Source organism: Grus americana, chromosome 2 (genome assembly GCF_028858705.1).
Source record: "Grus americana isolate bGruAme1 chromosome 2, bGruAme1.mat, whole genome shotgun sequence".
NCBI lineage: Eukaryota > Metazoa > Chordata > Aves > Gruiformes > Gruidae > Grus > Grus americana.
In genome coordinates, this window is record NC_072853.1 from 32,498,780 (window position 1) to 32,522,026 (window position 23,247).

A 23,247-nucleotide genomic window follows, 5' to 3' on the forward strand; every position below is an offset into this window, starting at 1 on the left:
CATTTGGTGTCTTTACACCTTATTTGAATATACCTATGTCACTAGACCTAGGAAGAGAGAAGTCAGATATGAAACAATTCCTGCCAGTGAAGGCTATGGGATGGTGAGCAACAACCATTCCCTATTTCTTTATCAGCCAAGTTAGATGCATAGTCAAGAATAAACCAGAAAGGAACAGTTGTAAGTTACATGTGAAATCTGTTGAGAAGATGTGTAGATCCATTTGAAAAAAAAATTAAATAAAAATGGGTCAGTTCAGGCTTTAAGAATAAACATTTAAAGACAAAAAGCAATATCTGCAAGAGGTGTAACTCATGTATTTTCATTGGGTTAGGTGCAGGTATGGAAATACACACCAGAGTAGGTCTGACCCTCAGTGTTACCCAAAGCATATTCCTTATTCACAGAATGCCCTCTAAAGGACGAATGTAATACGTAATCTTATTTGATAATATACATTCACGTCTCAGAATATGCTGGGGAATTATTAGCCTTTGACAGACTTCCTTTTGGCTTTAGCAATTAGCAGAAATGAAACTCGTTAAGATTAAATTTATCCTTTGGACCATGCATAATTTTAAGACTTTTTCTATAACCCCATAAAGCAATGAAAGAAGCCAAGCACTGAATTTTCAAATAGTTGTGCAGTGATTTAGGCAGCTCCTACTGAAGCTGTTCAGACTATGAAAATGACCTATATGAAAATGAAATCCATGGCCTTTAGAGCTCCTTTGAAAAGTGTGCCCTCTTTCCCCAGCATCTGAAAATAGCATGTGAGCATAGGGAGTTGTTGAAGAGGGGGAGCAGGGTTTGTGGCATTCTTTAAATTATTGCCCACATGTTTTATGTGAGATTGAAACTATCCTCAACATGAAGAAAATAACATTCTTTTAGTGTTGGAAAAGTGAAATCGCTGTATAATGCAGTGCTGAATCCTTTCGGAGGAATGGCAAGGGTCTGTGTCTTATTAACCAAGCTTATTGATGCAGGTAAATGAAATGAAAGTCAGTAAATTGCTGATGAAATGGAGTTCAGTGGATCGTTTAGTCCATTCCATGCTGGATTGGTCTCTACCATACATTACCCTCCACCCTGCCCAGCTCACTTTTAAATAACAGGACTCCTGACACTTTTCTTGTTACATTTGCAAAAGTAATGGCTTCCTCTTTCTGTTCACTCGACAGGCTAAAACATATTTAAGTGGAAAAAGCAGTCCTGATGGTAGACCAGTATTTGGATTGCACACAGAGTTCATTAAAGCAGCAGCCACCATTGAAAGTTTATTAATGTGTAGAGGTACCTGCAGATCGGTCTGGATCCCTGGTGGAAGCTGAGCAGCAGTCTCCACTATGGGAGGAATTTGATGAAGCTGCAGCTCGTCACAATTACAGCATTGGATGTAGCAGGCATAGGAAAATACTCACCCTTACTCATCGACAAATATGCTATTTCCATCACACAGCAGGAAGAAACTTTGAAAGAAAATGAAGCAGAACTGAAGATCTGTATTGGAAATTATTACCTAAAGTCAACCGAGTCTAGAAAATCCTTATGGAAAAATCCACTGACTACAGTAATTTGTATACAGGTGTATATGCTGTAAGATTTTATAGGTGGATTAAAGGAGATCAGAGGTGCAATTATCTATTCCATAAAAATATCTTGAGTAATCAAGAGTCCTGTTGCTATTGAATACTAACAGATCTTTCAAAAATCTGTTTCAATGGCAGGGCAGGGCAGGGCTGCGGGAGCTGGAGCCCGTCCCTGCTGCGGTGTCGCTGGAGCAGGGGCTGATGGTTTGTCAGCTGCCAGTCATGCTGGGTTGAATGGGACACGTGGGCTGTGCCTACCCCAACCACCACAGCCCTGACCAGAATGAATCCGGCTTCATCTCTGCTGGGAAAGCAACAGCAGGTAGATAGTAGAAGCCTACATTAAAGCAGCGCATCCCTATGGTAACAGATCTCTTTAAATCCTGGCTTGGTGAATGACCACAAAACAGGGCCTTGACCCACTGGTAGCTGCATGAAATTAGAAATAGAGACCTATATGCATTATTGCTTTGGAGAGTGCTGACGATGTTTAGGATGTGCCTTTGTCCTAAGGAAGTCTAACCACTCTCTGACTCATGGGAAGGCATTGGAAGGATGAGGTGACTTTTACTGTCCCAGATTAGCTACTACTTGCAGGGCAATCAGAAGGTATAAAGTATTTAAAATGCCTCTGCCTAATTATTATTTCTATGAGTGGCTATCAAAGCCTAACTAACACAGGTGATAGGCTTTTAAGCATGAAGTAGTGAGCTACCTAGAGAGAGACATACTTCTCTCTCCTGGAGTAGGTTTGGAGTCTTTTCATTTCAGTCTACCTGGCAAAGCCTTCACGGATGCTGCAACATCTGGAGGACTATCTAAATTCTTACGTGCTGTGGGACAAGGCCAGAGGATGAAGAACCTTATCTGAAGAAACCTTTTTTTCAGTTCAAAAGGCTCTTGGGGTTTACACAGTCTGGGCAGTGGGTCACCAGTACAGGCTGAATTTCATCCATGGAGTGAGATAAAAAGCTCAGCACAATCCACCAGTTATTCCCCAGCTCTTGCGATGCAGCCTGACAGCAGAACCGCCCTCCCCAGCCAGACCCATTCCCAGCATCGTGCTTCATCAGCCCTTCCCCTGCGCTGAGAAAGACTCACTGAGTCAGCTTGTCAGAAGCCCAGTTAGTCAAATAAAGTCTTTTCTGGGTCGGTCTTTTCTGTCTGGGATCCCCAGCACTGGGCTCTTTCCCCACCAGAGAGAGAAAGGACAGTGCGTGTGAGCCAGCACCGCCTGCCTGTGGGGCATGCCAAAGTGCGTGCGTGCTGAAGGCAAGCGATCAAAGAGGTTAGGAAAGTACATCATCTGCTGCCTCAGCTCAGGGAGAGACAGGGACACTATGGTTACTTAGACATTGGCACAAAGAAGGCCTGGGAATTTGGGTTAGCATTTTTCTAATTAATCTTTGTATCGCTTTTTTTTCAGTTCAGAGTAAATCTATTTAAGATTCCCTGCTGGTTTCAAAGAAGGAAAGAGAAAGGTTTTTAATTAGACCTGTACAGTTCATATACCTAATGAATCAATAGTAATTGAATACAGTGGAAGCTTCTTCAAAGCACACCCATGGAGTATAGTAAATCCTTCCTTTAACAGGTTTAGTTCCATGGCAAGTGATCTTTTAAGAGATTTCTCTGTCATATTTTGGCCTGAATGTATGTTTTTTTCATGTATTCTGTTGAGTTCATCCAGGTACTAAGTGCCTGGATGTCCAGTTGTATTAACTGTAGCTGCCTTTGAAGATGTGTGTATTAGACATACACACAGACATACTTGTAGATTAATACACTTCCTAAAATTCTGATATTTTCTGTATGTAGTTTTAGGAAGTGTTGCTAAATGGGTTATCCCTACAGACTACTGAAAATGGCCTGTAAATTTTCATTTAATTAATTTTAACCGCTACTTTAATTTAAAAGTTAAGGCTACAAAATATCTTCAATCACTAGATTGGAAAAAACAAATTCAGGCCATCAGAAGGAGAGGCCTTCCTGAATAAGTGAAGTCTTAGCATTACATCAATAACACTTCCTTAGGGAACAAAGAGAAATTAATAAAGGAGCGCACTTCTCCAGATCCAGAAATCATTGTACAGTACACACTTTTTGGAGAAGATCCTTCTCTAAGGAAATCCCCCCCCAGCTGCTCCTTCAAAAAAAAAGCCTTCAGGTATGGATGCAGACCTGGACCTTCAGAACTTGTGCACACATGTTTTGAGGACATTTTTGAGGACATAATTATACCAGGCTTAAGATACAATAGTTAAACTGATACTACCTCACTGATGAGAACAACTTTTCAGCCTCACACAAAGGTGCCTTTATAGTCTGTAGCCCGTTTTGGTATGGTCACAGATATTATCTCTATTGGCTTTGGTGTCTTTTTCCTACTGTGACTTCATCTGCACGAGCATCTTGTGATGACGTACCTGCACGGTTCACAGGGCAAAGCACTTGAGCAGATCTGTGCTAGTCCTGCTCAGTCCCCCTCCTGTGGTAGCACACGCCAGCCAGGACAGAGGGGACTGTGCAGGAAGAGCTCAGCAGATAATGAGATATTACTTTGATTTCTCCAGTAATTCAGTTTGTTCAAGAATTTCACTGATGCCCAAAGGATTTCTGCCTTGTGCAAACCAAGGGGTTGTTCTGTCTTGTTTGGGGATTTTATGTGGGATCTTGTCATCATAGATGAAGATAAATAAGCCTTTCAGCTGAAAAGCTAAGCCACTTTGACTGTGACAGAAGGAAGGAAGCTCATATATACACGCACCAAAACTACGTGTGCTTTAGACATGTGCACCTTCAGGTAATTCATCCACTGTGGAAAGATTTAGCTCTCATCACACAGGGTAAAATTCTGCATCTTGGGAAGAGCCAAGTTCGAGGGCATTTGCCTCAAAAAGGACTGCTTGGTAAGACCCAAATCAGTATAGGAAAATCTAAGCTTTCATTTTTAAAAAGCTCTCCAGCCTTCATTTTTATGAATAAAATGCAACCTGAAGGCATGCCAAGACTATATAGCCAGAAGGCATATATATGATACATATATATAATATATTGCAATTATATACTACAGTACATATGTTTTATATAACAGAATGTAATAAGTATATTTAATCTCATGATTTTCAGATTAATATCCTCCTTCTCAAGGGTCTCTGTGCTGATTCAGGAACATTCATAGCTGTCAACATTGAAAAAGCTTTCCTTAAGAAAGAAAATAAAAAAACTACAAAGCAAATTTTTGGACCTAGTAATTGAAAATCTGAAATTAAAATGCAAGCTTTTTTAAGTTAAGCTGTTCCCATAAAAAGTCTAATGTATTGGCTAGCTAAGGTCTGTGTTATGTCCTGCCAGAAGTTAGATCCCAGCTTCAATGTCTTTTTAATCCCTTTCACAACGCCCCCCCCTCCAAACTCTCTTTCTAGAGGTCATCATCTGGCATTATGTATTATGTATTAAAATACATAAAATTCAGCAGCTTTGTATTGAATTTAGGAAACATTTAACCAATATAACTGTCAGAAGGGTCTTGATAAAGAATCTAGAAATGCTTAATAAATCAATGTGAAAAAGCGGGAGCTTAGCTGTGCTTGTTTGAACATGGTTTTTTATTATCAGAGAATGCTGGTGCCTGGAGCACCTGAATGTCCTTCTAAAGGTAACTCCTGGCAAGTGATGAGGACCAGCTAAACAATTAAAAAATATATTTAACTTTTGTATGCTCTTTTCTGACATGATAACACAAGGTTATAACATGTTCTTTAGGTGTTACTAGTGTTGCCAAGTTGCATTTTGGCTGGAAGAGTTTGTGCTGCAAGGAACTGTACCACAGGCATTTTCCAGGATTCCTTTCTAGTTGTGGTCATCTTTTTTTCTATAGAAGTAGGATAAAGGTAGTGGGAATTCCTTGCTCTGCTGATGAAAAAACTCCCCTTCCTTTGAATTTGTTTGTCCAAATGGGTTTATCTCTCAAAAAATTGATATAATAGTGTATAAGTGGATGTAATAATGCTTACATGCCTCAGAAGAATATTGTGTGGCATAACCAGCTGATTAATTGACTTTTGTGCAATGCACAATGTTTCTATCAATTTTTAGATTTCATGTGGATGTGTCAATGTGTTGGGTTTGCGTGGCAGGGTTTTGGTGGCGGGGGGGCTACAGGGGTGGCTTCTGTGAGAAGCTGCTAGAAGCTCCCCCTGTGTCTGATAGAGCCAATGCCAGCCGGCTCTAAGACGGGCCCGCCGCTGGCCAAGGCCAAGCCAATCAGCGCCTCTGTGATAACATATTTAAGAAGAAGAAAAACACTTAGAGAGCGAACTTTTGCAGCCGGAGAGAGGACTGAGAACATGTAAGAAACTCTGCAGACACCAAGGTCAGTGCAGATGGAGGGGGAGGAGGAGCTCCAGGCGCCGGAGCAGAGATCCCCCTGCAGCCCGTGGTGAAGGCCATGGTGAAGCAGGCTGTCCCCCTGCAGCCCATGGAGGAAGGATGAGGGGGTGTAGCGATTCCACCTGCAGCCCGTGGAGGACCCCACGCCGGAGCAGGTGGAGACACCTGAAGGAAGCTGCGGCCCGTGGGAAGCCCACGCTGGAGCAAGTTCCTGGCCGGACCGGTGAACCCGTGAAGAGGGGAGCCCACGCCAGGGCAGGTTTGCTGGCAGGACTTGTGACCCCGTGGGGACCCCACGCTGGAGCAGTTTGCTCCTGAAGGTCTGCACCCCGTGAAAGGGACTCCATGCTGGAGCAGGGGAACGATGAGAGGAGTCCTCCCCCTGAGGATGAAGAAGCGGCAGAAACACCGTGAGATGAACTGACCATAACCCCCATTCCCCGTCCCCCTGTGCCGCTGAGGGGGGGAAGGTTGAAGCCGGGAGTGAAGTTGAGCCCGGGAAGATGGGAGGGGTGGGGGGAAGTGTTTTAAGAGTTGATTTTATTTTCTCATTCCTCTACTCTGTTTTGCCTAGTAATAAATTAGATGAATTCCCTCTCTAAGTTTGGTCTGTTTTGCTCGTGCCAATAATTAGTGAGTGATCTCTCCCTGTCCTTATCTCAACCTGCAAGCATTTCGTTATGCTTTTTCTCCCCTGTTTGGTGAATGAGGGGAGTGAGAGAGTGGCTCTGGTGGGCACCTGGCCCCCAGCCAGGCTCAACCCACCACAGTCAAAAATCAGATCGATGGATAAATGTAAAGTGATGCATACAGGGAAAAACAATTTTAAGTTCACATGTAAAATGTTGTGTTCTAAGAGACCATTACCCCTCAGGAGTGAGACCTTGGGGAGATTATAGATAGTACCATAAAACTGTCAGCTCAGTGTTCAGCAGCTGTCTGAAAAGCAAACAGATGTTCAGAAATATTAGGAAAGGAATAGAGGAGAAAACAGAAGACATCATTATGACAACAAATACATTCATGGTTTGACCACAACTTGGCAGCTGTATGCAATTCCAGTCCTCCCATCTCAAAAAGTATGTTCGTAAAGTGGAAAAGATTCAGAGAACGGTGACAAGGAGGATTCAGAAGTATGGAACAGCTTTTGTATGAGGAAAACCAAGGTACCATCTACCAGTTTTAGTTCAGATCAGGCATCTTTTTATGATCTTCAAATCATCCTCACTTACTGCACTTCGTTTCAAACACAGGACAGTCTTGGAGCATCTGAACTGAATTCCTTTTGGATGAAACAAAACCTGATCAAGTCCTGGAACATGATTTGTGCAATTGAGCTCCTAATGGGTATACAATCTGCAGGACCGATTTTATGCTAATTGGAAGAAAAAAGCCTCCTGAGGATGCTGGTGACTCTGCATCAGTAGTTTGGTTTTACAAATGCAGTCCTATTACCTACTCTGTAATGTGGGCATAGCTAAGGTGGACTAGGACACTTCAACCTGAAAAAAGGATGATTTATTGGAGATATGAGGTCAGCACAATTCTGAGTGGCATGGAGAGGAATTCTAGGGATCAACTAATTGTTGTATTTTTCAGATACAGATCCCATAGAATTAGTATGATGCTAATTTGGATCAGATTCAAAACAAAGAAAAGGATGTAGTTCTTCAAGTCATGTGCAGTGGACTTGCGGAACTTCTTGCCAAAGCATATTGTGTGTAGGTGAAGGCAGACTGGACAAGTACTTGGAAGAGAGGTCTGCTGACATTTACTAACTGCGTTACTAATCGTGTTAGGATCAGGAAATCTCCTTGGCTGAAAGTTGCTAGATCACATATGTGCCCTTGTCTTTCTCTTCCCTACACATCCGCTTATGACCACCGCTGGAAACAGAACATTGATAAAGGTAGGCCCTTGCTCTGAGCGGGTGTTATGTTCTTTCCTGTTTTATGTTATCTTCCTATATACCTTTTTTAAAGAAGTGCTGTAAAAATGATCTTTGAAGAGACAGTTAGACTTGAATTTTACCTTTGTGGCTGGTGCTGGTGATTTCCATACTAGAAATGTTTCTCAGAAGCCGGTGCATGTTAAATTAAAGTGCGTTTTTCTAAAGAAGTTTTAAATGAGTCATTTAGATGATTTTCAGCATCACAGGCTACCTAGACTCTAAACGACTGCAACAATAAAAGGTATTCATTTGAAACAGCTACAATTTCCTGTTGATATTTTATGTTCATTTTGATTTAAGCTTTATCATTGCACCACTGTGTAATTTCATGGGTGTACAGAAAAGCTGGGTGTGTTAAATGTGCAGTTGGAGAGGAGGAGGGAAGATAGCTGAGTCGTCTTAGTTTCAGTGTTTATGTAATTTATGGCAAAAAGAACATTTTTTTTCTTATATATATGAATGCCTGTGTGTAGTAGTGAAATAAATCCACCTTTGGATTGAAGAGGACAATTTTTAACAATAAACAGCAACACTGTATTTGACATCTATGACACAAGGAATGTGATGTCTGATTGCAATGGTAGAAGATTTGAAACATTCTCCTTAGAGAGACGGTACAGTTAGGTGATGCTGTGCCAAAGCCATAAGGTTTGTCAAACTCTGAGTCAAATAAAGAGCAATTGGTGTAGAGTGCTGAATTAAAGATCTGTGCTTTGAGAGAAGAAGGATCTTGCTTGATCTAATAGTTATAAATGGTCAGAACCTTTTTTTTTTTTCTTTTTTAATTCCAAACAAAGCGCAATGCTTCCAGCTACATCATTTTCCTAACTGCTTTTCTTGAGAGACGTGTTGGTTATAGAGGGGCAGCGGTTCCCAGACTTGGATGCTTGTCCTTGCCACACTCTTTTGATGATGGTAGGGGCAGGGTCTCCTGGCTGGCTGGCATGGCCTCGGGCGCAGAGGGTGGTTGGATCACCGCCTGGGGTGGCACGGCTGCAGGGAATACTTTTTATTACAGCTGAATGACTAAACTAACCAATTAAAGTAAATATTTAATGTGAGTCAGACAAGCCTTATGAGTCAACACTTCACGGTATTACAAGATGCATTTTCTTAACAGTTGAGGACCTTCAATTCCTGTAACTGTACTCTGCTGGTAATGACCTCTGACTACAGGATGGTAAGGTGTGACCGTGTAGCTCGGTCAGGGACCAGGTCATTTGCCAGGCAGTGCTCTGGCTCCCAATTGCTTCTGTGGTTTGAACTGTGCTTAACTGAAGAGCAAAGCATCATGAGAGACGGAAAAGTTGCCAAAAAAGAACATACCTCCACTCTGGCCTCTGGCTTAGTACACTGAAAAGACTTGTCATTTAAGAGATACGTAATCATTAAGAGATATGTAATATGCTTTTTAAAGATAGATGGTCTGTAACTTATTTTTAGGTACAATTTAACATATACTGGGAAAAGCATTTATACAGATATTGGTTATCAGCACTGTGCAGTTGTCAGTTTTAAAACTTGCAGAGGGGGGGAGAGACTCACAGAACCTTCTGGGGGTGATTTAGAGAGAGCTGAGCCTCAAGAGGTTGATATATTCCTGCTATTCAAGTTATCTTTTGATTGTGATAAGAATGACTTCATCACCAGCATCCTGCTCATGTAGCTGTAAATACTTGTTTTGCTCTAGGAAAATTCTGTGCCAGAGTTATTATCAATGCACATGATATCATGCACCAGGTGTTTTCAGTATGAAAAATGTCTTCACAATAGCTCAGTAGGAACATAATTTCAGAGGTTATTTTATTTGTTCTCATTGTACCTTGTGTGTATGCAAGAGAGAGTATGCACGCACTTTAATGTTGGCAACTAGAAATGAGAAAACTGCTAAGACGCAAGAAATGCCATGGTACAGCACCTGTGGAAAGACAATTAAAGAAAAATCAAGATTAGGGAACATATTTCCATTTCCGCCAGAATTTTTTAAATTGAGAGATGGTATAAAATGGAGAAGCCCAACCTTTGACGCCCCTTTCGTTCAGAGGTTTGATTTGTATTTGACTTTCCCTTCTAATGTGACAAAGATTTTTGTTTGATCATGGGATGTTTCTGTCTCTGAAGGTAGAGGAAAGGGTTAAGGCTCTACCAATATGTCACCAATTCCTCCTCTCAAAGGCCAGGGTAATGTATGGGAAGGTCTATAAGCACAGCATTTTTTTTTATTTTAATCCTGTTCCATTAAATTCTAATGACTGGTTGCTAAACGATGTCATGCATTTCCTGCTCCTTTTATGGGGAGCTGTTTTATAAAGCAGCAGCTTGGAAGCGTGCAGGAAGCAGTCTTCTCTGGAATTGATTGCATTTCTGATAGAGCACTTTTGTACTGTATCCCTGGAGAAACGCTGCAGGTCATAATGGCTTATGTTATCCTTGTAGCTGCAGCATAATAATTCACAGAAGTAGAATAAAGACGGAAACAAGATCTACCATCTTTAAACCTCTCAGTTCACTCAGTTTCTTCTTTTTTTTTTTTTTTTTTTTTAGAGGAAGCAGATCATTATTATAAGTGAAGGGGAGTATAGGGCTATGTACAATACAATGAAAACCTCTGGTTCTGAAAGAGCTGATGTGTATAAATTGGTTGGGAGTATGATCCTCAAGAAACATGTCCAATTTGATCAAGTGATGTGGAAAGGGCAGTTGAACAAAAGCAATATTTGCATATATTGGGATGGCAGTAATGCTCGTGCCCTTCTGTCTGTCACACGGATTCATTAGAAATGGGCGTCAGCCATTAAGCTTTGATTTTCAGCACAGATAAGTAATGAACAAGCAAATAAAGGAAACAAAGGCTGGCCACACTGCAGAGCAGAGTGATGATCTGATTATGCTGAGAGCCTGGCTGCCGCTTTCTTGGCTGGCTGTTCAGAGTAAGAGGATGCTTCCCATTTTTTCTGTTTCCATAACTCTGTCCTCAGTCTGGAAAGAAATGTGTGGGTCTTACATGCATCTTCCCTGGAAAATTGCTTTCCTTGGTTCCTGATAAAAATCAACAAAACAATCCCCTGAGTGAATTCTTCCTGATGTGCCAGATTTAGTGAGTACCCGGTTGTGAAGAAAGCGTGTAGAAAGAAGCTTTTGAGGCTTATAAAACACATGACATTTGCTGTGGTTTCTTTTTTCGCATTTGCAAGTGTGTTGATCCTGAAGAATATATAAAAATAGAGATGGTTTTTACTCTTTCTTTCTGCAGATGCTTGGAATTTTAGCATGGGATTAAAAGCCTGTACCAAACAATAATTGGCACTGGACATCAATCATTCTACTAGTATCAGGCTGTCACATGCAATGTTTTGTGACTGGACTGGTGTTAGCCTGAGCAGATTTCCCATGATACGCTCACCCAGTAGCTCAGGCCGGGTTTTCTTTAATACTCTGGTAATTTGGATGTTCACTGAACCGTGAACTGCCTTGTCACCAAAATTGTAGATGGGCCAAGAAGATGTACTGCCGTGACCAGGGAAGAGAAAGGATATTTAAGATGTACTAGTAAATGTACCTCTGGCTCTCACTATAACTTTAGGAAGGTCACGTACCTTCTCCTTATTTCAACTTGCCGATTTATGATATGGTGATAATACAATGTCATTGAGTGCAATGGAGTTTAACAAATAAATATTTGCATTTGGAGATTTCACATAAAAGATTTTACAGTGACAATGCCTGAGAAGACTGCAAAGTCTTGCCAGCGAAGTACATAGTGGTCACCCTTAGCTGAGACTGCTCTTGGAAACTCAGAGAGAAAGCAGTGGAGAAGGAGGCCTGAGTCTATGAAAGGTGAAACAACGTGGAGGCAACACCCTCAGTGACAGAGCTAAGTCCTTTTTCTCCTTCTTTTTTTTTTTTTTGTGTGTGTGCTGAGTAGCACTTAGCAGTGTGTGTAAATCCATTGGTTTCAAAGCTTCTCATATAGGAGAATCTAGCCTGTTCTTTTTCTTAGAAATATAAAAATAAGCATATAATAGGGATGGCAGAAGGGAATGTGCATTATGTGACTAATGGAAACTGGATATAACTTATATGATTTTGACTTATGATGTCCCTAGCTCCTAATGATGTACAATCATCTTTACATTAAGGAGAACAATTAAAAAAAAACAAATACAGCTATCAAGCTGTGGTTCATCCTTTGTTATATCTGCTCTTCCAAGCCCTAGATTTGTGCACCAGTGGAAAAGGTACAAAGTGAACAAGCAGAAAAGCACCTGAGATTTTTAGTTTTTACCTTTTTAGAAACATGATTTGAAAATTCATATACATGGTTTATATTATGTTCTGTCAGATGTTTTGCTTCTTGCAGTGGACACTGGGCTAAGAAGGTGAGGGCTGGAGGAAAGCTAAGCTTGAAATTCCTGCCAGGGTTCGATGGCAAGGACCTTGTCCTTTTTTCTGGAGCTCATTTTGGATGGTTTTAGGTATTTTGCATTTATTCTGTAGAGCCAACTAATAAAACAATAGTCCAGGAGTAAGTGGCAATACCAGGACAAGTGGTGGGAAGAGTGGGAAAATGATAGAAACCTCAGAAGCATGGCTGAATGTCAACTCTGAAAGCACAGTGCTAATTGTGCAAGGAATATGAGTGATAATGACGGATTAGTGACATCCATTCTTTCTGCCTTTTCTCTACACTGGAAAAATAATTTCTTGAAGGACTTGTTACCAATTTTCTGTTAATGTTTGTATTTGAGAAAGGAATGATATTGGAAAACACAATATTCATGCATCATTAATTTTGGTCATAAGACAGTCTGAGATTTCATTTGCAAAACAAACAGGGAAAGACTACCTGATCTTTAGTTTTGAACTTCCCTTTTACTCATTGAAATTTTTTTTACATGGTGAACACATAGTCCTGGAGAGTCACATCCCTATTTCAGTGCTTTTCCTACTTGTATCTCTGGGCTATTAGGAAATCAAATTTTGTCGTATTCCCTTACATTTGAATGAAGCTGTGCTTTCTTTCTGTGCAAGGCAGGAAAGAGGAGTTGTTGCTATTAATATATCTGTTTTCCAGGGATCAATTAGCCAGTTCTTTTATCATCTTTATAGCAGCCAAATGACAATGTGATGAGTGTGAGGACTCTGGAATAGAGCAATAAGACTTTTCTCATGTGGAAAACAAAGAGAAGTGTGGTCTGTAGAACTAGGGTTTGCCCACAGAGGTCAGAGAGGTGACTGCCTCTCCCAGGATCTTTCCTTTTCTTCTCCCTTCAGGAGAGGGGAAGGATTTTACCTGTAAGTTGCTGAAAGGTATTAAGAAGGAATAGCTGAGAGTAGAGTAGACTGATTAATGCTCCCTTGTTTCCAGAAGGTCTAGTTTTTAGTGGAATGATGATTTGCTTATCTTGCACCTGTCAGTAAGAGAACCCCCACAAGGAATAGCCCTAGATGCAAGTTCCAGCAGAAAGAAGAGGAGTCTGAAGGCAACCCTTTTGGCGATTTTTATAATCTAATTCTGCCCACCATTGCTGTAAAAATACAGAAATACATTACCAGTTCTTCTCAAGCTACTGTCTGTTCCTGGATATATATTTTACATTAACATTTAGTATTTACATTGGGGTCACTCTCTGTGCATAAAAAAACATAGGTAGCGTCCCTAAGGAAATCAAAACATTAGGATCATGCAGTAAGATCTTTGTAAAGATGGTCACAGAGAGAGAGAGGGCAAAGTCACACTGTGTTTAGTGAAATGCCTCCATAGCAGTCTCATCCCTTTGGATGGCAACAGATTCTATGAGAACTGTTGTGGTTTTACCCCAGCCAGCAGCTGAGCCCCATGCAGCCGCTCGCTCACTCCCCCCCATCCGGATGGGGAGAGAATTGGAAAAGTTAAAGTGAGAAAACTCGTGGGTTGAGATAAAGACAGTTTAATAGGTAAAGCAAAAGCAACACGCACAAGCAAAGCAAAGCAAGGAATTCGTTCCCCACTTCCCATGGGCAGGCAGGTGTTCAGCCATCTCCAGGACAGCAGGGCTGTGTCACGCGTAACGGTGACTTGGGAAGACAAACGCCATCACTCCAAATGCCGCCACCCCCCCCGCCCTTCCCCCAAGCTCCTTATAAACTGAGCATGACGTCATATGGTATGGAACATCCCTTTTGGTCAGTTTGGGTCGCCTGTCCTGTCTGTGTCTCCTCCCAACTCCTTGTGCACCCCCAGCCATCCCGTTGGCAGGGCAGTGCGAGAAGCAGAAAAGGCCTTGGCTCTGCGTAAGCACTGCTCAACAACAGGTCCATAGAAAAAAACATCTCCATATTATCAACACTGCTTTCAGCACAAATCCAAACCATAGCACCATACTAGCTACCATGAAGAAAATTAACCCTCTCAGCTGAAACCAGGACAACACCACACCCTAAGCAATACAGGGTGCAGCCAGTGTGTGAGGACTCAAAATTCCTGTGAGCAGACCAGTCCCTAGCTAGGGTCACATGCTCAGTGCCCAGGGAACAATGTTGATCACAATGCACTGGGCAAAGAAATTTAGGCATTAATAGTTATGTTGTAAGCATGGTATCTCCTTGATCTATATTTCCTATCTTTTTTAAAAAGCCATTTTGATTTACATACCAAGAAACAGGCAACCCAGTCCCTTACTAGCCAAACTATTTAAGTAGCTGTTAAAAAATTGCTATAATTTTTTCATAGTTTTTGTCTATCCAGGGTCTATTTTTACCCTTGGGATTTCATGGTGAGTTTGTTTTGCTAGATTAAAGTGTAGTCTGTCATCAGAAATCTCTTGCCTTGTCTTATGAATAAACTAAACAGGGAAAGCCTTTGAGCTCTTTCAGGATGAGGCATATTTTCAACAGATTTTTGACAGTACAACTGGTTACTACTCATATTACTAGTAGCCTCACTTATGTGTTAAAGGAAATATTCCCTCAAATACCTATTTCTATACACCCATTTCTGCTTACTTTCCTAGTTACAACAGGATGCAGATACGGCTGGTCTAACTGATTATGTATTAGGACTCTGAGATCCTTGTTACTGTCACTGCTTTCATGAATTCTTTAAGTAAGGTTCATCAATGTGTGACCCTCCATCTGGCTATATTAAAATGTGGTGTTAGTAGATATTTTGTTGTCTTCATTTTCTAAAAGATAAACTCTAATGGCCTCTGTCAGTAAGACTATGGCAAGTAGGTCACGCAAGAAGTCTTTCTTCTGAACATATTCTGATTTGGGTTATTTCTTTCTCTCCACCAAAATTCCGCTTGAAATTTTAGCTCTTCAACCCAGTAATTTAAGACTGGCAGAGTGGTGCTCCTGTATTCTGCTCCAGCTCTACACCATGCTGGTAGCAGTTTCTTATCTATCTTGTGTCTCTCCACCACTTGGCTGAATCTGCTGTCATCTATGCCCTGTTATCAAAATCCATTGGAAGGAAAAGGAATAGACTAGACATTAGCCCTTTTCCAGGAAAGGAAAAAAGGTTGTACATTATTGCACTATTCCTGCTGCAACCTTTCTTGCACATTCACCCATTTTCCCTTCCCGATCAGCATTTCTCTTCCCAATCAGCATATGTCTCTACCTCAGCAGCATCAACAACTCAAAGGCTGTAGCTATACAGCTTAACATAACTCTGAATTCTCTGGACATTTCTGCAATTAAACCTCGAAAAGTAATTTCTGTTAAAATACTTTCCATATAATATAATGTGTTCCAAACCAGATTTTTTTAAGATATGCCTGATCCTTTTAGTTTAGTGTGAATTTTGGATACATTTTCCTATTGTAAATAGTGTATCCATTAAGCTGTATGTTTAACATTGCTCAGTTTCCTGTTAGTATTTACCCTGCAGTAATCTTCAGCAACAGAACAGTGAAAGGCTCTGTTTATCATTTGGTGTTCATTTATTATTAATCTAAGATTTCTCAGACTCCAAGAGTCTATTGTTTTTTATTGTGGCACATAAGTGAGCTAGGGGAACTAATAGATTTTTCAGGTTTGGTGGAAATAGTCATATGCTTTTTTTCTAGAGTATTGTTTTTCTGAATACACTGTCTGCCAAAAGGGATCATTGTTGTGATCTTTTCTGCTGCTTTTGATTTAAAAATGTATCATTGTGAGATCAATTAAAATTCAATTCCAAGGTTAAAAAGGAGAGGGAAATACAATAAAAAGCACACCATAAAAACATCTGTAAACATCTGTGTTCTACTGGCATAAACTTATTTTAAAAAAAAAAGTCCTGTAATACACAAGAAAGCAGCCACTTATATTTTTCATGTTCTCTAACTCTGAGGGCAGTAAATCACATAAAAATGTGTTAGTTTTGGTACATTTATAAATTCCCATCTTTTTCTTGCATGAGAATTCTTATTAAGGAGATTATATTTCCAATGATTATCCCCAATGTTGTTTTCAAAAGTAAGTTGAGCTCCTAAATTTGAGTCCAGCTACCATTGCTACTCTCAGAGAAATGAAAACAAATGTAAATGCCTACATAACAAACAGTAACATTTAGCTGCTGTTGAGAGTGGGTACTCCAGATCTTGAGTGCTACCAGATACAACTACTTTACACCGTGCCCTCCCTCAGTATATTGTCTCTGGTATAAGACCTTCTGTTATTTCAGACTGCTGTTACTCTCCTGCTGTTTCATTCTGAATGTCTTAGTAAAATGTGTCTTATTCCTGCAGATAATAACCATTTGCCAACCATCCCTGAATATGCTTGGAATCTTTCGGTCTTTAATCAAAGCTGTCATCTGCTCAGATTCCCTTACTCAGACTTAACATGTCTTTAGGTTTATTTGACCTTTTGAGATAGCAATGTCAAGTCTCAAAAGCTTTTCATCTATTTAGTGACTAATATCTAGCAATATACATAGAAAGAAAATGTATAATTTGACAGGTGGCAAGGAAAGTCAGAGTAGTAAATTTAGATCAATCCATGGTTTACATTCTTGGAAATGGTTTTAGCCTTTAGTGGGCTTTCAATTGATGCAAAGCAGTTAGTGAAACAAAGGTAAGGGTTTATCAAACATCTGTTCGTAGTTAAATATAGTAGCAGTGTTCAGGAAGGTGTGTACCCACATGACATTTTGCTAATCAATCAGTTTTACTTTGAAACCATTCTTGAATTACTAGTTGAGGTTATGTAAATTATGAATATTGCAAAAATCAAGAGATACCTGAGCAATTGAGTAGATAGATAGCAAAAGTAAAATTCTGAGACTTTTGGAGTCCACAGAAGTCTGACAATGATTCCTATGCCAATAGGAATCCAATAATTCAGATTTCTCCCCTGTATATACTGTCTAAACTAAAACCTGACAAGCAGAAATCTGTCCTTTGCATGATCAGACAAGTAAGTTCTGTAGATGCAAAATACACAGGAGAGTTTGTGTCCATCCCTCTGCGAGCGAGGCAGTACAATTTCCCTCTTCATTCTCTGTGTACCCTCACCAGAGGAAACCTGCAAAAATACCAGTTCTTGTTATTCCCCAAGGAGCAGCATGCTGTGAAAGTTGTACTGCTCTAATGATAAGGTACAGCCCAACGGAAGGAGGGGGATCAGAATCATAATTGAAGTATTCTTGCAGCAATCACTAGAAAAGACCCAGGAAAGCAAAGGGAAAACAGTTCTTTAAACCTTTCCTAAGATTTCTCATGTAGTCACAGGCAGGCAGGTGGGCAGGTGTGAACAAATAGATCTGTGCCCCCCACAGCCCCACACGTACCCATGCAGTTATGCACATGTGCACACACTTTTGCTTCTAGTCTAAGTCCAGCCTGGAATTTGAAATGGGATGACCACCTTGTGCCGTGGGAAGAACGTCTGTACACGGTTGCTGCCAGCAATGGCAGGAGAGAGGAGGAGAAGGACACTGGAATTTGAAACACAGGGCACTGCATCCTGATAGTTACTCTCATAATCCCAACAATGTTAGCCTGTCTCCATAACAGAATTTGTTTATGGGGGATCCCAAGATCACCCCGTGCATTATCACAGTCGTCTTAGCCTGCAAATAAAGCAGTGAAGAAAACAGAACATTAAAGGCCTAATTCTTTTCCTGGATCAGTTTTGAGGAGTTAACATAGATCAAGAGCATACTACTCTGTCGTGATAAGGAATTGGCTTTCATGTTCATTATTATAATTTTGAAGGTTAAATTTGGTCCCTGGGTTAGAAGCACTTAAGCAATCATGTCTAGTGTAGGATGCTTTGGTAGTCTTTTAGATTCCTCAGGGAATCCCCTCTGAGTCCCAGCCACCAAATGAGGAGACAACGGGTCTACTGCAGGACTAACCACATCTTCCATCCTCTTTTGGTTGTCCTGGATACTTAAATGACAATAGATGCTTAAGTTTAGGCCACTGAATTTTGCCCTCAGACTGAAGTCACCGTATCTTTACTGCCACTGTAGACACTGTTTTATGGGCACTAGTAGACAAATTATGATGTGAGGTTTGAATAACTTTTCCTGCCTTTATATTTATGGTTGTCAGGAGAAATCCATGACCACTGTGAAGGTACTGAAGATGGTATCCATATTAGGACACTGGTAGGTAGGTAGATGCCACTCATAGATGGTAAATGATGAATGATTTATCTAAACTATGTATCCTATAACACTATTAGCTCATATCATTCTGACAGATTGACATCATGCCTGATAAGGAGTCAGTCACTTGATTGTTTGGAAATCACAGTGTTAATAGTAAACAGCTAACCAGTTACTGACTTTTCCATGTGATTGTCCACCCCCGCTCCCTGCCATGTGTCTTTAGCATCTTCATTAATTTCTACTGTAGAAAATGATGATTTGACAGCCTGTGGAGCATCCCCCTTTTTTTTTGTTTTCTCCTGGAACAGCAAGAATGCAATTTGATGTGTGCTCTTCAGTGTATTGGGTTACATCTGTGACGTGAATCAGTTTTGCCTGACTTGACCAGAACCTACTATTGCATGTCTGCATTGAGACTTCACAATAATTAAATCACTAAACTTATAAAACACAGGTTGCGTATTTCAAATCAAACATAACATGAGGCTGCATGGCATCTGTAATACTGAAACGATTCACTAAATGCACATCTGTGCTCCTAATGTTTACAGATTTTATAAATCCACCATCTGACACTTCCAGGAAATGCTCGTGTATGCAATGTGGAGATCAATACTTTGTTGGTAGGAGATTGCCTTTCCGTTAGTCTGGGAGATTGGTGCATTCGGAACACAGGGGGCAGGGCTCTCTGTTGGTGTTTTATGTCTGTATTGCCTCATTTTTTTTCTGGTAGAGTCAAATGTTTCTGGTTTACATTTTGTTTGGTATGCACCTTAAGCAGAACATCCTAAACTAGAAGTAATAGCGGTGTGGTTTCCTGCGTGCCTAGATTTCCTCTCTGTCTGTTAAGAAGCCAAAGCAGAAAAGCCCATTTTAATAGATTTGCACTGAATCTGCAAGTGCCTTATAGGGTATCAAATAGAAGTTTCCTGAAAAAAACGACAATACTGGACATCTTTGATACATTTTAAGATATGAAACTATGAAATTTGACAGTCTGTATGTGTCGTGACGACAACCAGCATAAGGGTTACAGATAGCAGAACTAGCGTTACTAATGCATTGCTGGATTTAGCCAGGAGATTTAGGTTACAGGGGTCTGGCCTTGTCTGATATGTGATACAAAGCAAGGTGTTATCCTCTCTGTGCTTCTGTTTGCCAGTTTTTAAAATGAGCATAAAGCTGCTGACTTCCTTGGGGGGAGGGGAGGGGTGCCGGGGAGTAAGAGAGAGGGAGGGAGGAATTTTTGCTCCCTCAGGGGAGTGAAAATCACTCTGATGCTTATAAAGGTATTATAAACCTGTAAGGGGAGGGCAGAAAGCACTATCGTTTGACAGAAGTGATGATGTTATTTATGTCAAGATGAGAGCCAACTTATGAGTCAAAAATTGTAGAGGAGGGATGCAAGGAAGGATGCTCTGAAAAGGTGATGTTGCAGAGCTAAGTTGACCAGAATCAGATTTTTCTCTTCCCAGGCTACTTCTTTGCTTGACACGTGGCCACAGCAGACATTTTATCAAAAGGAAGATGAAGAAGGGACTTGATTAGAATGTCTAAATGTTCTCCTGGGTCAAAAATATCCAAGAACCAGTGGCTGGAAGTCAAAACCTCAGAAATTGAAATGAAAAGTAGCATGCACATTCAAATTGAACATGGATGGCTTTTGGGAAGATGTGCTTTTGCTAAACTCAAATTATTGCACTTGGAATGGGTGTAATTGAATGAAAATCTTTGGCCTCTAGTAGAAAGATGCTCTAATGGTTTCTTTGGCTTTAACATGGGAAGCTATGGCAACAAATGGCTGCAGTAATAAGGCTCTTTCCCTTCATTAAATGTAGTAGCTGCTATTGAAGAATCTGCCACTATTGTCTTCCCCTGCAAATCTGCGATGCAGAAATTTAGCTCCAGAAGCAAGGCAGGGTGCCAGGTGTGGAGCTGAATGAATGGCCTCTTGCTGCAAGTGAAGGTGGCTGGAGTCAGCTGTCAGAAAAAAGACTTTCAATATGGTAGTGATCAAGGGCAGAGTTGAGGTTAAAAGTGCACCTTACTTCTGTAAAATGTCATCCTTTTCAATGTTTTAAAATAATATTGATATGGTCTGATTCCTCAACATTTTAAAAAAAAACAAAAATGAGAGTCTGCTTTCTCTTCTGGGTATGGTTTGGTTTCTTGTGGGGTTTTTTTTTACTAAACTCACAATAGTATAGTTTATAGTTAGTGTGCATATAACATAAAATATAGACAACATTCAGTGGATAAAATCACTCTCTGAAAGACTTTCAATGTAAAAAGATGACATACATATCAGTCATTTTATGTTTTCTGAGTTCTGGTTAGTGAGATGCACTGCAGTAGCTGCAATAACATTTCCTCCAAACATAGTAAAAAAAATCATGCATTTATATTTGTGCATGTACAATTACAGGAGTTTGTAGGTGAAAGGCATCCTACTGCAGAGCCAAAGGAATCCAAAATTTGTGCCAGGATCCCTAGATTCTGCATCACTGCTGGGAATTTGAGGATTTTTGCAGGAGCTTCAGATCCGTTTAAATGAATCTGAACATACAATCTTCTGTTACTACTGCTATATTATTTTGTGGTGTTCCCACACTGTCTGATGACAATTTCCTATGTCCAGAGTTTCAGATTTAGCAGCCTTTTAAGATGAACGATGTTGCTGAGGTCTGTGTCCTATTGTTTTAGTCTGCTTGCCGGTGCAGGAAGACATGACTGTTGCGGTTGATATTCAGCTCACATTCTCATGCTTTTCCTTACACCACAAAGACTTCGCTGGAGCTGCTTTTCTGCATGATGAAAGCTGAGTACCTGGAACATATTTTGCAGCAAGGGATAAACTGCAGAGTCACCAAATCATGTAGCGTACAGGACCCTGCCTGTAGCAACACATCTGCCTCTGTGAGTTCACATGGATACTTAAATATCCATGTGGACGTAATGAATGCAAATAAATTAACTGCACATAATTATATGCTTACTAACACAGAGGGAAGCAAGTTAAAATTTCATTTGTCATGCTGAACCATATATATTTGCAATCCAAAGGAGCAGGGCTGCGGGTTTTTTGTTTCTCCTAGTAAGTGGGTAATTTTTTTTTTTTTAAATCATATCATCATTCACACTATAATGAGTCAGACAGACCTTTGTGCATGGGCAGGTATATTTTCAGAGTATTTTTACTCATCAACAATTTACATAATGAATAATAGATGCCAAATAAACTTGATGTCACCAATTACAGGGTCATCTGCAGCTGGCTAGGGATTTTGTTTCAGTTATATACTGTTGGTACAGAAACAGAGATAACAAAATGCAAGGAATATGATGATTCAGTATTCTCTTACAAACAGTACTTTCCCTCTGTTGAATGCAAAGGCTGTGAATCCCTGTGCCTGAGAGTCCAATTGGAAGCATTAATTATGAGCACGGGGCAGAAGGTTTTATCTTCATTTGAAATTTGCCTCGGGGTAACAGAGTGGTATCAAACCCTTGTCCCTGGCTTCTGGGCATCTTTAATTACCTGCCTCCAAGTTTCTAGCCACCTGGGCTCCCCTCTCTGTTACCATGACAACATCCCTGCTCTCAGCATCCTTTACCTTTCTGTCTACGATCCGGTCAGTTGGAAACCCATCCAGGTAGTTTAAGCAATATGAAAATAATACAGACATATAGAAAGGCGAATGCAGAAAGGGCATTTGTTTTCTCCCTTCCTCTCATGGCTCCTGGGAGGCAGATGGCTGTGGGAAAGCCTCCAGCCTGCTCACACACGGAAATCTGAATGGTTGGCTTGGTTGTCTTCCTAGATAATAAAACCTTCTCTCCATGCCTTGTTAAATCTGGCAGGTTTCTAGTGAAGTGTCGCATGGGGAGAGAGGGGAAAAAAAAAAAAAGGCAGTGGAAGGTGGGGAGGGAGTAAAGAGGAGGCCGGGGAAGCGTCTGTCTGGCTGCCGCCAGCTGAGACCCGCCTGAAGCATCTGGGGCTCTCGGCTCCCCACTGCTGCGGCTCTCACGTCTGCCTGGGGCCGAGAGGGGCGAGGATGCAGTGGGACGAGAGCACCCAGGGCTGCAGTCCCAACCGGGCGTTCAGGACCCCCTGTGCAATCTGCTGGCCCCAAATGTTTCCTCCCGGCTTCTCCAGACCAGAGTGCAAGCCTGGATTTGGGTCTCTCTCACCCCTGTGACTGTGCTGTTGAGACTCGTGGGTCATAATGTATCAACAGCATGGCAAACAGCATGAAAGATCACTCTCTTTGCTGCTGCCTGTTGTTGCACCTGAATGCACTGGCCCTTTGCTGTTGTGCCAATGTGACTCAACTGGCCTCAACTGGCCACAACACACATTGGGTTTCTCTGTTCTCAATGAATTACTGAAATTACAGAATCACAGATTGGTAGGGGTTGGAAGGGACCTCTGGAGATCATCTAGTCCAATCTCTCTGCTAAAGCAGGATCACCTAGAGCAGGTTGCACAGCATAAATTCCTCGAATCCAGCTTCCTGTGGTAATAATTGTAGTTACGCTGCAAAATTTGCATGTTGCTTTTATGGACCACTTAGAAACAGATGTTGTAAGAGTAAGACTCATCTGTTGTTGCTCCTGTTACAAAACCCACAAAATAGGAGCTATTCTCAAGTGTCATCTGGTACCTTGTCACCCAGAGTGTTGCTGTCTGCCATTTTTTTTGCCAGTGCCGGAATGACGTATGTCTG